Source organism: Lissotriton helveticus, chromosome 4_1 (assembly GCF_964261635.1).
Source record: "Lissotriton helveticus chromosome 4_1, aLisHel1.1, whole genome shotgun sequence".
NCBI lineage: Eukaryota > Metazoa > Chordata > Amphibia > Caudata > Salamandridae > Lissotriton > Lissotriton helveticus.
This window is the reverse complement of record NC_136063.1, coordinates 462,984,902-463,000,776: the sequence shown is the minus strand read 5'-3', so window position 1 is coordinate 463,000,776 and position 15,875 is coordinate 462,984,902.

Below are 15,875 nucleotides of genomic sequence, written 5' to 3'. Positions count from 1 at the left end.
ACATTTAGTGATCTGCCTCCTCACGAGCTATCCTATCGTCTCGCTATGCGTAATAACACATTCATCCGAATGTTACATTATTCACACCAGACCAGCAATGCCACTAATTGTTGGGTGTGTGGTCGACTTCCCCCTTTCCAGACACCGAAGGGAGTTCTGCCACTCTTTCCTTATCCGTTCTCACATAATGGTTCGTGTGGAGCATGGTCCACGTTAACGTCATCCTCCAATGATATGTCCCTTCTGAATAGAACATGTTTTCCAGACAAGCAAGGTCTCTCCCATAGAACAGGGTTAGATCTAGAAAATGAAGTATATGATTTAGGTAATTATTCTTCGAATTTCATGGTCCTGAATGTTCAGTCCGATACTACTCCAGATTTGCCTGCTATTTCAGTACTACCAGTCAAAGGCGAATTATGTGTCAGAAAGAATGGTTCCGCACATGTGGGACATAGTGATTGTACTACTACTGTCGAGTATAGTGACAGTGGGAAATCTATTTTCAAAGCCTCACGTCATTCTTATTTTGTTTGTGGTCAGACCGCATATGTTCGTCTGCCCCTCGATTGGGATGGAACATGTTACATTGCCTTCCTACTGCCACCAGTTTTTCTAGCCCCATCCGATTATCACAGAAACACACATCTAGTGCACACCAGACATAGAAGGGAGATCGAGTCCCCAATTGTCGATCAAACTGAAACTACTCTAGAGCAGTATCAAGACTTCAATAAAGGTTTCTTCTTCTTTATAGGACCTATCCAGAATAGTAAGTTAATACGTAGGTTAACCAGAACCCTTGAAGCAGTAGTGAATGAGACTACTTCTGCTCTAGGTAACTTAACTGAAGAGCAATCTGCTATGAGATTTGTCGTGCTCCAAAATCGTCTCGTTCTTGACGTCATCCTGGCCGATAGAGGAGGAGCATGTAGAGTCATCGGATCTAGTTGCTGCATTTTCATTCCTAATAACGCGCCGTCTGTTTATTCAGCTATAACCAGACTTCATAAAATTGCCCATCAGTTACACCAGAATCCAGGCACCTGGACATGGTCCGGTTGGCTCTGGAGTATCATATCTGCCTGGGGATGGAAAGTATTGTCATTCCTGGGTATTGCAGTAATGATCATATTCAGTTGCTGCCTCTGTATACAATGTGGCCCTGCGATTTGCGGCATGTGCGCTACCTCTTGTATTCCTAGTCCTAAATCCCGTTCCAAGACAATTCGAGACGAGCAAATGATGCTATATGAAATGATAGATGGTATCATGAATATTGATGTTTCCTGATGGAAACGTAGGGCACAAGGAGGGAATGTGGAAAAGTAAATTTTGGCATGTTGTATGTGCCTACGTGTTCCCCATCTTATACTATATGTGCATGATCGATATGCATGTATACCCCTCTGATCGATTAAAGACGCAATTACAGTTGTGTCCATTTCTAGTATGTCAGTTTCCAGTTCTCGTGAAAGCAACGAATATTAGGCCTATGTAAACCTACGTTGCCACATTTTACAGTGTGCACGTTAATTCATTGAATTGTCCCCGTTTCTAGGCCTCAAAAGGGCCCGGACACCAGATTCAGCTCCTGTCTCCTGAACCCACTCGGAGGAGCGATACAGCCCCCACCTGCATCCCTGACCCTTCGCTTACTTTCTGCCTCACAGTGCCCGGCTCGGCCTGGCTCTGCCTGCCAGTCTGCCAAGAATATGTTATGCTTCTAGTTATCAGTCCAGCCCTCCTTCTCTGCATTCCTAAGCTACTGCACCGCATCAATAGTTTCCGTCATGGTCTAGCCTTTATGTCTCCATGTAAGAGAAATACTGTATTAATATTCATAGAATATTCCTAGCACACGCAATACATGTAGAATTATGCATGCATCAGTCTTAGAGTCTAGTAGCCTTTGCCCTGATAACTTTTGGATTCTATCAATATGTACTCCAAACACCAGATACCAGATATGCCTTAGGTACATGTCGCTCTGACACTCCAGACTTTAGTCTCCTCTTCTAGCACAGAAGTCATAGCCCCCAGTTCTCCCTGGTAACACGTCATTGCCCATTTGCGCGCACCACTAGGTTAGAGGTCCCAGCTGCTCAGGTAGCCCCCTCCATGTTTCCGCCCCGTTTATGACACTTCTGTTACGTTTACATCACATGTCTATGTATAAGCCCTGTACACGCCTTCTTGTTACATCATTTTGCCCTTATCTTTCGCGACTGCTACAAGAAACACCTACTGCTACGCCTACTGTATTGAATGTAATGCATTTGTTTTAATATATATATACTGTGCACTGTTACAAAAAGTTACCCCCCCCCCCATTACAGTCCAAGCCCCGATTTCCATTCCCCGGCAGCTGCCTTCATTCTATTCCCGTACAGGCTGTCCTGTTCCTGTCCTTTATGCCCGATTAAAGCCTGTAGACTCAAGATACCTCGAATCCTGACTCTTATTTATTGAGCTATCTGTTTCATTCACTGTATTAAAAAATAGAACCGGTAATTAATTATTTATTTACCACAATCTGAATCTGGCAGGCACAAGACCACCATACTCACAATCAGGCCCTTACTCTATTTTCAGGAGGACAAAGCTTTCCAATGGAGCAAGGTCCAACAGTGAAGCTTATTAGGGTCCCAGATACATCCTCGTCAAGCTTCCACTGAAGCCATTTGTGGTTGAAGAGTGGGACAAAGCTGTATTTTATGGCCACTGAGGTTTCTACACCACTGGCATAGTTTTGCATCTTGGCACCTGGTGTAAGCTTTTACCTTTGGGCTTGATAACTTTTTTGGTTCTTAAAATCCTCAAGCTGAGCAAGGCTCGAAGCTGTAGCTGGGCAGAAGTAGAGATTGGAAACCTTTACAAATGAACCAACTTTCAGCTCTATAAAAAGTTGCAAGTGGCAGAAACCGCCTTTCTCAGTCTGCCTGGATCAAAATCCCCTGACCAAGATTCAGCACATTGCCCTGGTTCTCTGAAAAAATTGTTAGTTTAACTTTTTCCCTACTGCTAGGAAAGTTCGTTCTAGTCCCTGGTACAAGTGCATGGTCTCTCATCAATCCTGGCTCCTAAAATGCCCAGCCCTCTCTGATAAGCTAGGCTCTCTTGAACACAGAATTCTTTCTGCTTTTTGTGTCTCTGGATCTGATATAGAGGAAGTCAGCCAATTAACCAGAGGAGAGCAGTGTCAGCCTCAGGTTGGCAGCATGAGCCATGAGTCTTTGACATATCTTTCATCCAGCGGGGTCTTCCTTTTCAGACATAGTCTTCCCAGGGCCAGGAATGTTCTAAGGAGGTAGACAAGAGGCACCAATCTTATCCTAATCTTTTATCAGTGATTGCAGTATTTTGATACCCAATCCAGTCTACATTCTCACCCCAAGCCAACCTCCTTTGCAGCTATTCCTCTTTGCTTTACTGTACAAATTCCATAAGCCCTAAATTAACATTTGCTCACCACCATTTTCCATCAGAGGGTCTCTGGTTGTCCCAAAACCACACCCCTCTTTAGCTGAAGTCTCCTCCCTCTGTCAGGGCCAAGAATTGCTTTTCCTTCTGTTGACTCTAGAGTGTCTAGAAGGACCCTGAGAATGAAATTGCGCTGATCATGTCTGCCTCATTTCGCAAATCCACATCAAAAGAGGTAGTTCAAATGCTGGTCTTTTATCTGCTAAATATTCCTGTACCCACCCCAGATGGCTAATCTCCATTAAGTAGGCAGTTGTTGACAATACTCCTGCCTTCCTGGGCACAAGAGTTGAACTATTGTTCTATGGAGACCATAGTCATTAACCCCACAAGTAGTTCAAATTCTTTTCTGGAGGTGAGATGAGTGCCAAAACTGGATGTTTTTCTTAGGGAACAGAGTACATTTTTATAAAGTTACTTTTCCACTAAAGTTATCAAAAATCTGAATATGTTGTATTTTTAAAATGAGTCATTTTGTTAGTGTTTTCCCATGCGAAGTTCAAAACTAAGATGTTTACTTTTACCCTGCTCTGAGAATAGTGAAAACATCTTTCTGGACATTTAGTGACAGAGAGGGCACATTATTCCAAACATGTAGCGTGCCAATTTTTCACACATTAAGCACCTAGTCCACTGGATAGGCACATTCTAGGGGTGACATATTAATATATATGATAGATTTGGGGGTCTCTAGTTGGCACAGGTAGGTACTTGTGACAAATAGGTACCCTTGCCTCTAGTCAGGATAAGGGGATTACACTCCTAAAATAAACCCTGTTCACCCCCTTGGTAGCTTTGCACGAACAGACAGGCTTATCTCAGAGGCAGTGTGTTAAACATTTGTGACCACATACAGTAACCCAGTGACAACACTACAGATGGACACCATACAAGGTTTTATATAAAAAATAAGTATAATTTATAGAGAGTTACCACAAGACCATAAACGACAAAAATACACAATACTGTTATTTTAAGACGGTAGATTTAGCTTAGTTAAGTTCAGTTCTTGAGATGCAACACTTTGCGTCAATGTACCTTAGGTTGCGTTGTGCTTCCACGACAAGCAATGTCGCAGCGAGGGAAATCCGGCAAAGTTCATGTACAAAGAAATAAAGAAGTAAAGATCTTCTGAATGCGGCACGCTTCTCCGGGGATGCGAGAATTTCTTGGTTCGATGCGTGGACTACAGCGGCGACACCCTTGTTCCGCGCTGCGACGGCAGCAGATCCACTTGCGACACTCTTCTCCCATGATGCGTGAAGCTTCCGCACGATGCGACAACTACAGCGGTGACATCCACGATGTGACGGCAGTAGCTCCGACGGCGGCACGCTTCTCGGGGATGCGAGGTTCTTTTCTTTGGTGCGGTGTAGTACGACAGTTCCAGCAGCGACACCCGCCCTTGGAGTTGCGACGGCAGGCACAGCGACGGCGACACGCTCCGACCTTGTTGCGAGACTCATCTCTTGATGCGGTGCAATGCAACAGCTACAGTAGCGACACCCTCCTTTGGAGTAGCGGTGGCAGCAGCAGCGAGGGCGACACGCTTCCTCTTCATTGCGGCACGCTTCTCACCGATGCAGTGCCGTGCGACAGTTCCAGCGGCGACACCATCCTTTGGAGTTGCGACGGCAGGCACAGCGACGCGCTTCTTCTCGATGTGTCGCACTGCCAGCTCCTTGCAACCCACAGTTCCTCAGAAAGCCCAAAACAGCAGCAGGCACTTCCAAAAGAACTCTGGGGAGCTGGGGGTTGAAGTCTGTTGTCCCTGAGACTTCAACAGGAGGCAAGCTCTTTTCCAAGCCGTTGGAGATCCTTCACAAGTTGAAAGCAAATTACACAATGTTCCTTTCTCCTTCCTTTGGCAGTAAGGCAACCACTGCAGGTCAATCCCCCAAGCAGCACTTCAGCTTGGGAATAGTCTCTCCTCAGTGTCTCCAGGTTCCTCTCCTCAGTAAAGGTTTCTTCTTGTAGTCCAAAGTGATCTAACTTCATGGGATCAGGGTCCCAATATTTATACCCCAAAATCCTTTCCTTTCACAGTGCAGGGCAAAAACATCAGACGCCCCACAGGAGGTGGAGCCAGCATTGTGGAAGGCAAGTACAGTCCTGGAGAACTTTGTTTACAGGACTCCTTCTCTCCTTTCAGTGTGCAGGGCAGAGATATCAGCCGCTCCCTAGGAGGTGGAGCCAGCATTGTGGAAGGCAGGCACAGCCCTATTCAAGGTTCAGGTGCAACTCCTCCCTCCCATCTAGATGCAGATCTCTCTCTTCACCACTGGGCTGACTTATCCTGTCTCTTGGAATCCCCCAGTCCTGTCACACACAAAACCAGACAAAGGAATACACAACCTAGCAGAGGCAGGCTGGAAAGGTTAGGAAAGCAAATACCTACTTTCTAAAAGTGGTATTTGCAAACACAGAATGTTAAACCCAACTTTCCCAAAAGATGTATTTTATCATTCTGAGTTCAGGCATACTAAACTAGAATTTCTACCATGTTCTCTGAGTCAGTATAAACGTAATAATCTAACAGCCCATTCTGACCTAAAGAGAACAGGTAGCCTTGCAATAGTGAAAAACGAAAATGGCTGTAATTCACTATTAGGACATGCCACACACATCAGGGCTTGTCCTACCTCATACTTACAATGCACCCTGCCCTTGGGCCTACCATAGGGGTGACTGATATGAAGAAAAGGGAAGGTTTAGGGACTGGCAAGTGGGTGCACTTGCCCAGTCAGTGTGACAGTACCAGACTGCACACAGGCTCTGCAATGGCAGACCGTAGACACAATTTACAAGGCTGCTTCTGTGGGTGGCACAACCAGGGCTGCAGGCCGACCAGCAGCATTTGGATTTACAGGCCCTGGGCACGCTCAGAGCACTAGACTAGGGTCTGACAAGTAAACCAAATAGTCAAACATGGAACCACTGATTAACACATCAATTTACAATGGGGAGCACTTGCACTGTGGCACTGAATAGCATTGGCACAGTGCCCAAAGCAACTAACACCAGCAAAAACACATGCGGCAACAGCAAAAATGGATGGGAGACCCATGCCAATGGTGCCAGGTCTAACACTTGTCCCCTCCAGCTGAAATGTAGGGAGAACTACCCTAACTCCTGGGAGTTTATTCACTAAGGCGGAAAAATCTGGACAGACCATCAGCATTGGCGTGTTCTGTACCAGGGCGGTGTTGAACCGTAAAGTCCATACCCTATAGGGAAATGGACCACCTCAACAGCTTTGGATTCTCACCCCTCATTTGCATCAACCATCTGAGAGGCCTGTGGTCTGTCTGAACCCGGAAGTGAGTCCCAAACAGGTAGGGTCTAAGCTTCTTCAGTGCCCAGACCACAGCAAATGCCTCACACTCAAAAGCACTCCACCTCTGTCTTCCCTTGGAAGTAACCTCCTACTGATGAAGGTTACAGGTTGATCTAGGCCCTCCTCATTCATCTGTGACAGAACAGCCCCCACACCATGCTCTGAAACTTCTGTTTGAACGATAAGCTCTCTTGAGAATTTGGGTGCCAGGAGTACGGGCGCCGTGGACATGGCAGCTTTCAGGGCCTCAAAAGCTTTCTGACAGGTGTCCGTCGAAAATCACTTTATTGGGCTGATTCCTGGAAGTCAGCTCTGTCAAGGGTGCAACAATGTTGCCATACCCCTTGACAAACCTCTGTGAGACGTAAAAAGGCTCTCACCTCTGTCTGGGTTTTGGGTGGCTCCCAAGCCAGGATGGTTTCAATCTTGGGTTGAAGGGGTGCCACCTGGCCGCTCCCCACTTGGTGTCCAAGTACACCACGGAACCCTGCCCGATCTGGCACTTTCTCGCCTTGATCGTGAGGCCTGCCTTCCGTAGCACTAGCAACACTTCCCAGAGGAGGCGCAGATGTTCCTCCCAACTGGCACTGAACACTGCGCTGTCATCCAGGTAGGTGGCACTGAACTCATCCAGTCCAACCAACACCTGGTTGACTAACCTCGGAAAGGTGGCAGGGGCATTCTTCATCCCAAAGGACATAACACGGAACTGAAAATGCCCATCTGGTGTGGAGAATGCTGACCTCTCCTTTGCCTCATCAGTCAAGGCGATCTGCCAGTACCCAGATGGAAAGTCAAACGTGCTGAGGTACCGTGCAGCCCCTAGCCCATCTATGAGCTCATCTGCTCTGGGGATGGGGTGTGCGTCAGTCTTCGTGACTGAAGTGAGCACTCTGTAGTCCACACCGAATGGGAGTTCGGGTGTGGCACCCGGCCCTGCAGCCTTCGGGACCAAGACCACTGGGCTGGCCGAAGGACTGCTGGAGGACTCAAACACCCCTAGCGCAAGCATCTTTGAGACTTCCTCTTTGATGCAAGCCCTCACCCTGTCAGTTACCCTGTAAGTTTTATGCTTCACAGGTAAGCTGTCTCCTGTGTCAACATCATGGACGTACCAATCTGTGACACCAGGAACCAGGAAGAACAGATGAGAAAACTGTCCTAGCAACTGGCGGCAGTCATTCTGTTGCTCATGGGTCATCCCATCTTGCTCTGAGGCTGACAGGAGGTCAGGATGATGCTCAGTCTCCTCCTCTATCCCAGCATCTGCTGCCAGAAGGATGCCCTCTTCAGACCTCTCTAAGTGGGGCTTAAGGCGGTTGACATGTAGGACCCTCAAGGGGTTCCTAGGAGACCGCAAGTCCACCAAGTAGGTAACTGGACTCTTGCGCTCCACAACCTCAAATGGTCCGGTCCACTTACCCTGGAGTGTACAAGGCTCCACTTGGGCCATGACCCACACTTTCTGACCAGGTTGAAGCTCTACCAGAGTGGCATTCTGGTCAGACCAGCGCTTCATATCCTCCTGGCTGGCTTCCAGATTTGCCTCAGTGAGTTGCCTGAAACACCTAGTCTGGTTCCTGAAGGCTAGCATGTAGCTATGTACTTCCTGGGGAGGTTTCCTGGGAGATTGCTCCCAGCCTTCTTTGACCAGACTCAGAGGTCCTCTGACCGGGTGTCCATAGAAAAGCTCAAAGGGACTGGACCCTAGAGATTTCTGTGGCACCTCACGGTATACAAAGAGTAGGCATGGTAAGAGGACGTCCCACTTGCGCCTCATGGGTTCAACAAGACCCATTATCATGCCCTTCAGGGTCAGGTTCAACCTTTCAACCAACCCGTTTCCTTGGGGGTGGTAAGGGGTGATAAACTTGTAAGTTACCCCACACTCCTGCCACAGGGACTTCATATATTTGGAAATAAAGTTGGTGCCCCGGTCAGACACTACCTCTTCAGGGAATTCCATTCGGGAAAAAATTCCCATCAGTGCTCGTCCCACCTATGGGCCGTCACTGTCCTCAGAGGTATGGCTTCCGGGTACCGGGTGGCATGAGCCACCAAGACCAGGATGAACCTGTTGCCCATGGCTGTTTTGGGGTCCAGTGGCCCCACAATGTCAATCCCCACTCGCTCAAAGGGGGTACTCACCACAGGGAATGGCTGGCAAGTCTGACAAGTCCTGCAATGAGTGTCTGAATTCTTGCGCATTTGGGGCCAATGAAAGTGGGTAACAAGCCTCTCAAAGGTCTTGTTCTGCCCCAAATGTCCTGCTAATGGCACATCATGAGCCAGACCCAGTAGGAAGCCTCTGAACTTCTGGGGTACCACCAGTACACGGGCTGACCCAGGTTCAGCAACCTAGGCTCACTATACAGGAGACCATTCTCCCAGTAAATCAAGTGTGATCCTGACTGATCACCTGCTGCCTGGCTTGCAGCCTGTTGCCGTTTTTAGAAAAGACAATCTGAGCACAGGGTTATGTGCATATTATTATCACAAAGCTGACAGCTGACCCATATTTAATGAATCACCTAACAGTATTTCATATTAAAAATATAAAATTGTATTCATTTATTTTTTGGGATATATAGTCAATATTCTTTCTTTTTATTTTGTTTTCAAAACAGTGAAAAATTGTACATCTGGTTTTGTTTAGACAATGAATTCATTAATATTGCCATTCGTCATGATAATATTTGTACAGTTTTCTTTACATAAGACTATCTATTCAACACCCATAATGAGATACAGTATACAAAGCTAGCAATTAGACGTGATTATATACAGAACCAAGTATTTCCAAATCAACGCGTTTCGGCATTGCCTTCCTCAGGAAATTCTGTACAATTTCAGTTTGATAACTATGAAAATAAGAAAAACTATTTATCATATATATATTTTTTGTAAGAGTCAACAAACATAGCTTAAACATTTTATTGTGCTGTCACAAGTTTATTTCCCTCTTTCCATTGAGACACCCTAACCATAAGTGAGGAGTACAGATGACTATGTCACCTAAAAGCTATACATAGTTTGTTACCTATACAATCTTATAAGAAACAAGTGTAATTACAATATCTATATACATATGTGCAGTTAATACAATAATTTATACATTCCTATAAGTACAATCCTATACATTTACATCTGAGTTCCAATGGGCATTACATTTCCTGTCTGGCCTAGAATTCCAACTTGACTTATTAAGCTATTTATTCATATTATTGAGAAGGGAATTGCAGCTAATCCAGAAAGCTCAGTTACGGCCTGTTAACAAACTGAAGAACTAGCTAATTGACCCATCAATCCTCAAGAATGAGTTCATTGAATGTGACTATATCCTATAGGCGTTGATAAGAGCAAGGGGCCACACCAACCATTCTATGCTAGAACCATGGAGAAAAGGACCTAATTACCATACACCAATCTCCATGAATATAACCCAATGGTCTCTATATTCTCTTTAGTGGTATAATCTAATAGCCGGTACCTGTTTGATTTGGTAAATGATGGTCACATAAGTAACTTTTTGGTATTTAGATCATGAGTCGAAGTTCTGAGCATCCAATTATATCCTCTTTAAAAGTGTCTAAAAATTAAATGATAAGCGTGCTTCTGTTAGTCTGGTTTGGGCTGGGCATAAAGACCTACAATTTGATAACAATGATTATGGTCTTACCTCTCTCTAAGATTACACTTCCTGTCCGATATTATTTCTCAGTGGGTGTAGTGCGCCTTATCGGTGGCTTTTTAATAGTTTAGATCTAAATATGTCAAAAATAAAATACCATTACTGTCGGAACTCATGCTAAACCCAAATTATCAATAACTAATGGTATGTACCCCAAACAATGTTTACCTTGTGTCCTGGTAAAGCACGCATGCGACATGACGATATATATGTTCTGCAAAATTGTCCCTTTTAATTTGAACTCTGGTACTCTAGAAGATAGACAGTGCATAATGTTACACCAATTGATCGTGGTTGCCCCTGTTTTCAATACGTTGTGTATGTGGTACGGTGATAGCAACAGGCACTGTGATACTGCGTATGTGCGTTACAGGACTTAAAAAGCCCGCAGAGATTTAAGATGGACAAGACCTCTACTACAAGGGCAACATGTGGCTAAAAAACAATGCAAACGGGATATTACTCCGCCGGACAACACCGGTATATTTATCAACTATTAGCCGCTAAAACGGGATATTAATCCACCGGACAACGGCAGTATATTTATCAACTATTGGCCGCTAAAAGTGCTACATTTTAAGCTATGCACATCATTTTAGAATTTAAACGTATTGCCAAAAAGGTGCAACGCAACCCTGGTCTTACTCTACCGGACAGGGCCGGTATATTCGCTAGCTGTGGGCCGCTGTATGTACTTGTTAATAAACCTACATATTAATAACAAGCTGCAGTGTGAAGCTAACAGGAGAAATTTATGCTTATACCCTCCACCCCATCGGCGAGTACGTTAAAGATGAACAGCATACAACGTATGGCCACGCCAGAATTTCTAAACCGGGAAGATAAACTTACATGCTGTGTGAGAAGAACGTTCCAAACTCTTCCTCCGTATATTGGCGCCAATAAGATTAAATGACCCAACGGGTAGGTGGTATTGAAAGGTAGATATGGTGCGATATGAGAGGCAGAATCTCGGGATACTTGCATACTGATCTCAACGCTCTTGAGACTTCCATAAAGGCGCTCCATCTTTAAATGGGGTTTTGTCGTAGAGATATATAGGTCCTACGTCGGCCCTAGACTTATAATAAGTGCCTTAGGGTTGTTTTATGACTGCTTAATGAACGAGGCGAGTTCTCCTGCTCAGATTCACTTTCTCCTAGTCAAAATGGCCACCATGTTGAAACGGTGTAAAAACCGCGAATTGTAGTCAAAATTCCAATGCGCGATATCACTCTAAGCGTGACTACTTTCTGGCCTCCTATCACTACGTCAATGTAAGTGCGGCAATAAACGATATAATTATGCTAGCGTTAAATTATAGCGAGAATATAAAGCAATCAGTAGTTGTATTTACTAGAGTATTGTAACTTATTGTGTCTGGGTACCATCTCCACTAATCGTCTTATTGCGTGATTTTATATTCTAATATATCACAATGGTTCAGGATGTGCTACCAGGGGCAAAGTGTAATATTAGCTACACCGGATTACTCCACATATGGTGGAAATGTGTGTTATCATAGTGTACCTAGATGTGGCCCCTTCCACTCATCCATTTAATGGACTACACACTACTGTAAGAGTTGAACCCATTCACATGTTTGAATTTCTAATAACTAAGATTGATGGTCACTTTACCACTAGTATATTAGATAATAGCTTGTTCCCATGGTTTTTCCATGTTCAGTCCTGTAATAGCTGTACCCAAAATAAAGATCCAATATACTTCATGTAATTTTCTAATTCTGTCTAGATCTAACACTCTTTTTTGGTGTATCCTCTCCAGGATATACCATCTCATGTCATCTGGGGCATGGTTTTCTTCTACATAGTGGGTGACCATGGGTGCTGCCATTTTATGCGTTCTAATAGCCGAACGGTGTTCTGTTAGTCTGACATTCATGGCCCTCCCTGTTTGCCCTACATAACCTCTCTGACAGGGGCAGATCACCAAGTATATAACATTACTGGTTCTGCAGTTGTTCAATTCCTGAGGGTTGACTATTTGATTGTTAAATTGCAAAGATGGACCTTGTATCACTGTATTACATGATTTGCAACTTGAGCAGTTGTATGTACCTGATACTGTTTTTTTATTTATGAGATCTTGTTGGTGGGGTACAGTATGTGGAGCCATCCGTGATCTGACAATGTGGTCCTTCAGTGATTTATTACGCTTATAAGCGAACATCGGCTTAGGTAAGTGATCTTTCTTCGGAGTATTTACATTAAGTATGTGCCAATTGGCACATACCACCTGTTTTATTCTCTCATTTAAGACCGAGTGCTTGGTAATAAATACTATTCCTGGGTCTCTTTTGGGTCTGGCTGGCTCCAAAAGATGTTGGCGATCGTAAAAGCGAGCCCGCTTGTACGAATCCCGAACTATCTTTCTGGGATAACCTCTTGCATAGAATTTTGCTTTCATGTTCACTGCTCTGTTATGATAATCTATGATGCTTGTACAATTGCGTCGGAGACGCAAAAACTCTCCAAAGGGGACACTGTTTCTTTGAGTAGCCGGATGGAAACTATCATAATGAAGTAAGGTATTCCTTGCAGTGGGCTTGATGAACAAGTCCACTGCAAGGACCCCCCCCCCTCTTCCTTAATCATGATGTCCAGGTATTCCACTTGTTTATCATCGATATGATGGGTCAACCTGATATTTGTGTCACACAGATTAATCCATTCGATAAATTGATGGAGAGTGTCTAAACTGCCGTTCCAGATAAAGAATACATCGTCTATGTACCGTGACCATTTGGTCACGGATTCATAGAACGGAGCTACTTCATTGAATATGAAGCGATGTTCAAAGAAGGACATATAAATATTTGCGATGGTCGGTGCACATGATGCCCCCATGCTTACTCCTTGCTTCTCTTTAAAGAGTTTGGTGTTAAACTCAAATATGTTATCCTGCAACACAATCTTAAGGCATGCAAGAATAAATATTTTTGGACATTTTATGTTGTACTTTTGTATGAACCACTGTACAGCTTCTAAAGCTCCCATAATCGGTATGTTGCTATAGAGGGCTTCTATGTCCATGGTTACCAAGAGTTGCGAATTCGCACAGAATTTCACATTTTCCACTAGATTTATAATATGTCTCGTATCTTGGAGATATGCTGGCATGCGCGCAACATGGGGGCAAAGGATGGCGTCAACGTACTTGGCCAGTGGTTCAGTTGCTGAACCTATTATTGGCACTATAGGCCTAAGTGGTGGAATCTAGGTATTCTTGTGGACCTTTGGAATGCCATATATACTGGCTAATTTAGGATTTTGTACGTTGAGATATTGCCACTCTTTTTCGCAAATCTCACCTTCCCTTAGCGCCTTCTCAGTCAGTTTTTTAATTGTATTGACCGTTTGGGATGTTAAATCTCTAGGGATAGGTGTGTAAAAGTGGATGTCCCCTAGCATCTCTTCCATGTTGGTTATGTAGGTAGATGTATCATATACCACTATCCCTCCCCCTTTATCACAGGCCTTTACCACTAAATTTGGATCTGCTTTAATCTGCGCAAGGGCTTTATATTCCTGTTTATTCAAGTTAAATGGAGTTTTGGGGACATGGGATGTAATGGTAGTAACTTTATCATAAATGATCTGTTCAAATATTGCAACCTGGGGAGGAAGTTGATCTGCCGTAGGTGTAAAGATGGACTTGGGTTTTAAACTGGAAAGGTTTCCATCCTCGACTACTCCATCCTGTCCGAAGAAAAATAATTTTAACCTGATTTTGCGAAAAAAGGCTTGAAGGTCTCTGAATAAATCAAATTTGTTCAAACCTGAATGTGGGGCAAATGACAAGCCCTTGGACAATACAGAGATGGTGTCTACTGTCAAATTGGACTTGCTGAGGTTGAATATAGGCAAACTCTCTAATTTCTCCAGTATCGGTTGTTGCGTGTCTCCAAATACTGATTGTAAATCATTGGTGGAGGTTCCTGGTAGTGACTGAATTCCTGATGTGTCGTATTCTGGAACCTTGGTTGGTATTGTGGCCTCCAATTACTGCGCCTCATCTGGCGCGTCCTAAAAAAGGTTGTCTATTTTGCTGCCTGGTATTAGGTCTCGAGTTCTGAAAACCACCGTCATAATATGACCCCTCATTTTCAGAATCAGAAGCCTCTGAGAATATGTATACCTTTTTTCCAAAATTCGATGGTCTATACCCCCAGGTGTCTGTCATCCCTTCTGCATTTTTATAGTAATGTTCCGACAGATATGGGTATGTGATTTATTTAAAAAACTTAATATCTTTTTGCAATTTATCGGTCTTCCTTTTTATGAGGTAGTTCGAATATGAATTGAGTTCCTTCTCTATGTCATCAAGTTGTTTTTTGGCATCTTCCACTACTCCTGAACTCTTAATTTTATCCTCCAAATCTGCTATTTCTTTTGCCAACTGTTGCAGCATCTCCTTTGAGGTTTCCACTATCAACATCATATAGTCTCTGGAACACCGGTTCTATATTAATGCCCAGCGTTCCAGAAACTCTTTGATGTGAATAAACAGACCTGGGATGTTTCTCACTCTAAGTCCTTGGGGTATTACCCCAGCTTTTAAATATTGTAAAATGAAATGACCATGTTGCTCCATGCGTTTCAATTTTTTTCTTAGTGTCAATAAAGTAATCGTATCCTCATTTTTATCCTGTCTAGATGCGGTGGAGTCTCCAAAAAAGACTGAACTACCAACCATGTTAGCGAATTGCTCATCTGAGAACCCAAATGTGAGTAATTTGGCCAAAATCGGATTGTACAAATAACTAATAACTAACAATTAAAAAATTGGTGCATTGCACTCAAACTATAACTAGTGACAGTGCCCACCCTCTCCTCACCCGTGAGAAAGAGTGTCCCTATTTGATACAGTAATAGCTTTAGGTAATGTGTCCTTAGATACGCCTATCATTACACCCCTCACAGAACCAGCCGCGAGTTTTCTACGTTTGTAAATGAGACGGGCCCCTACCTAATAGGATAAACCCTGGCAGGGAGATACATTTTTTAGAAAAGACAATCTGAGCACCGGGTTATGTGCATATTATTATCACTAAGCTGACAGCTGACCCATATTTAATGAATCACTTAACAGTATTTCATATTAAAAATATAAATTTGTATTCATTTATTTTTTGGGATATATAGTAAATATTCTTTCTTATTATTTTGTTTTCAAACCAGTGAACAATTGTACATCTGGTTTTGTTTAGACAATTAATTCATTAATATTGCCATTCGTCATGATAATATTTGTACAGTTTTCTTTACATAAGACTATCTATTCAACACCCATAATGAGATACAGTATACAAAGCTAGCAATTAGACGTGATAATATACAG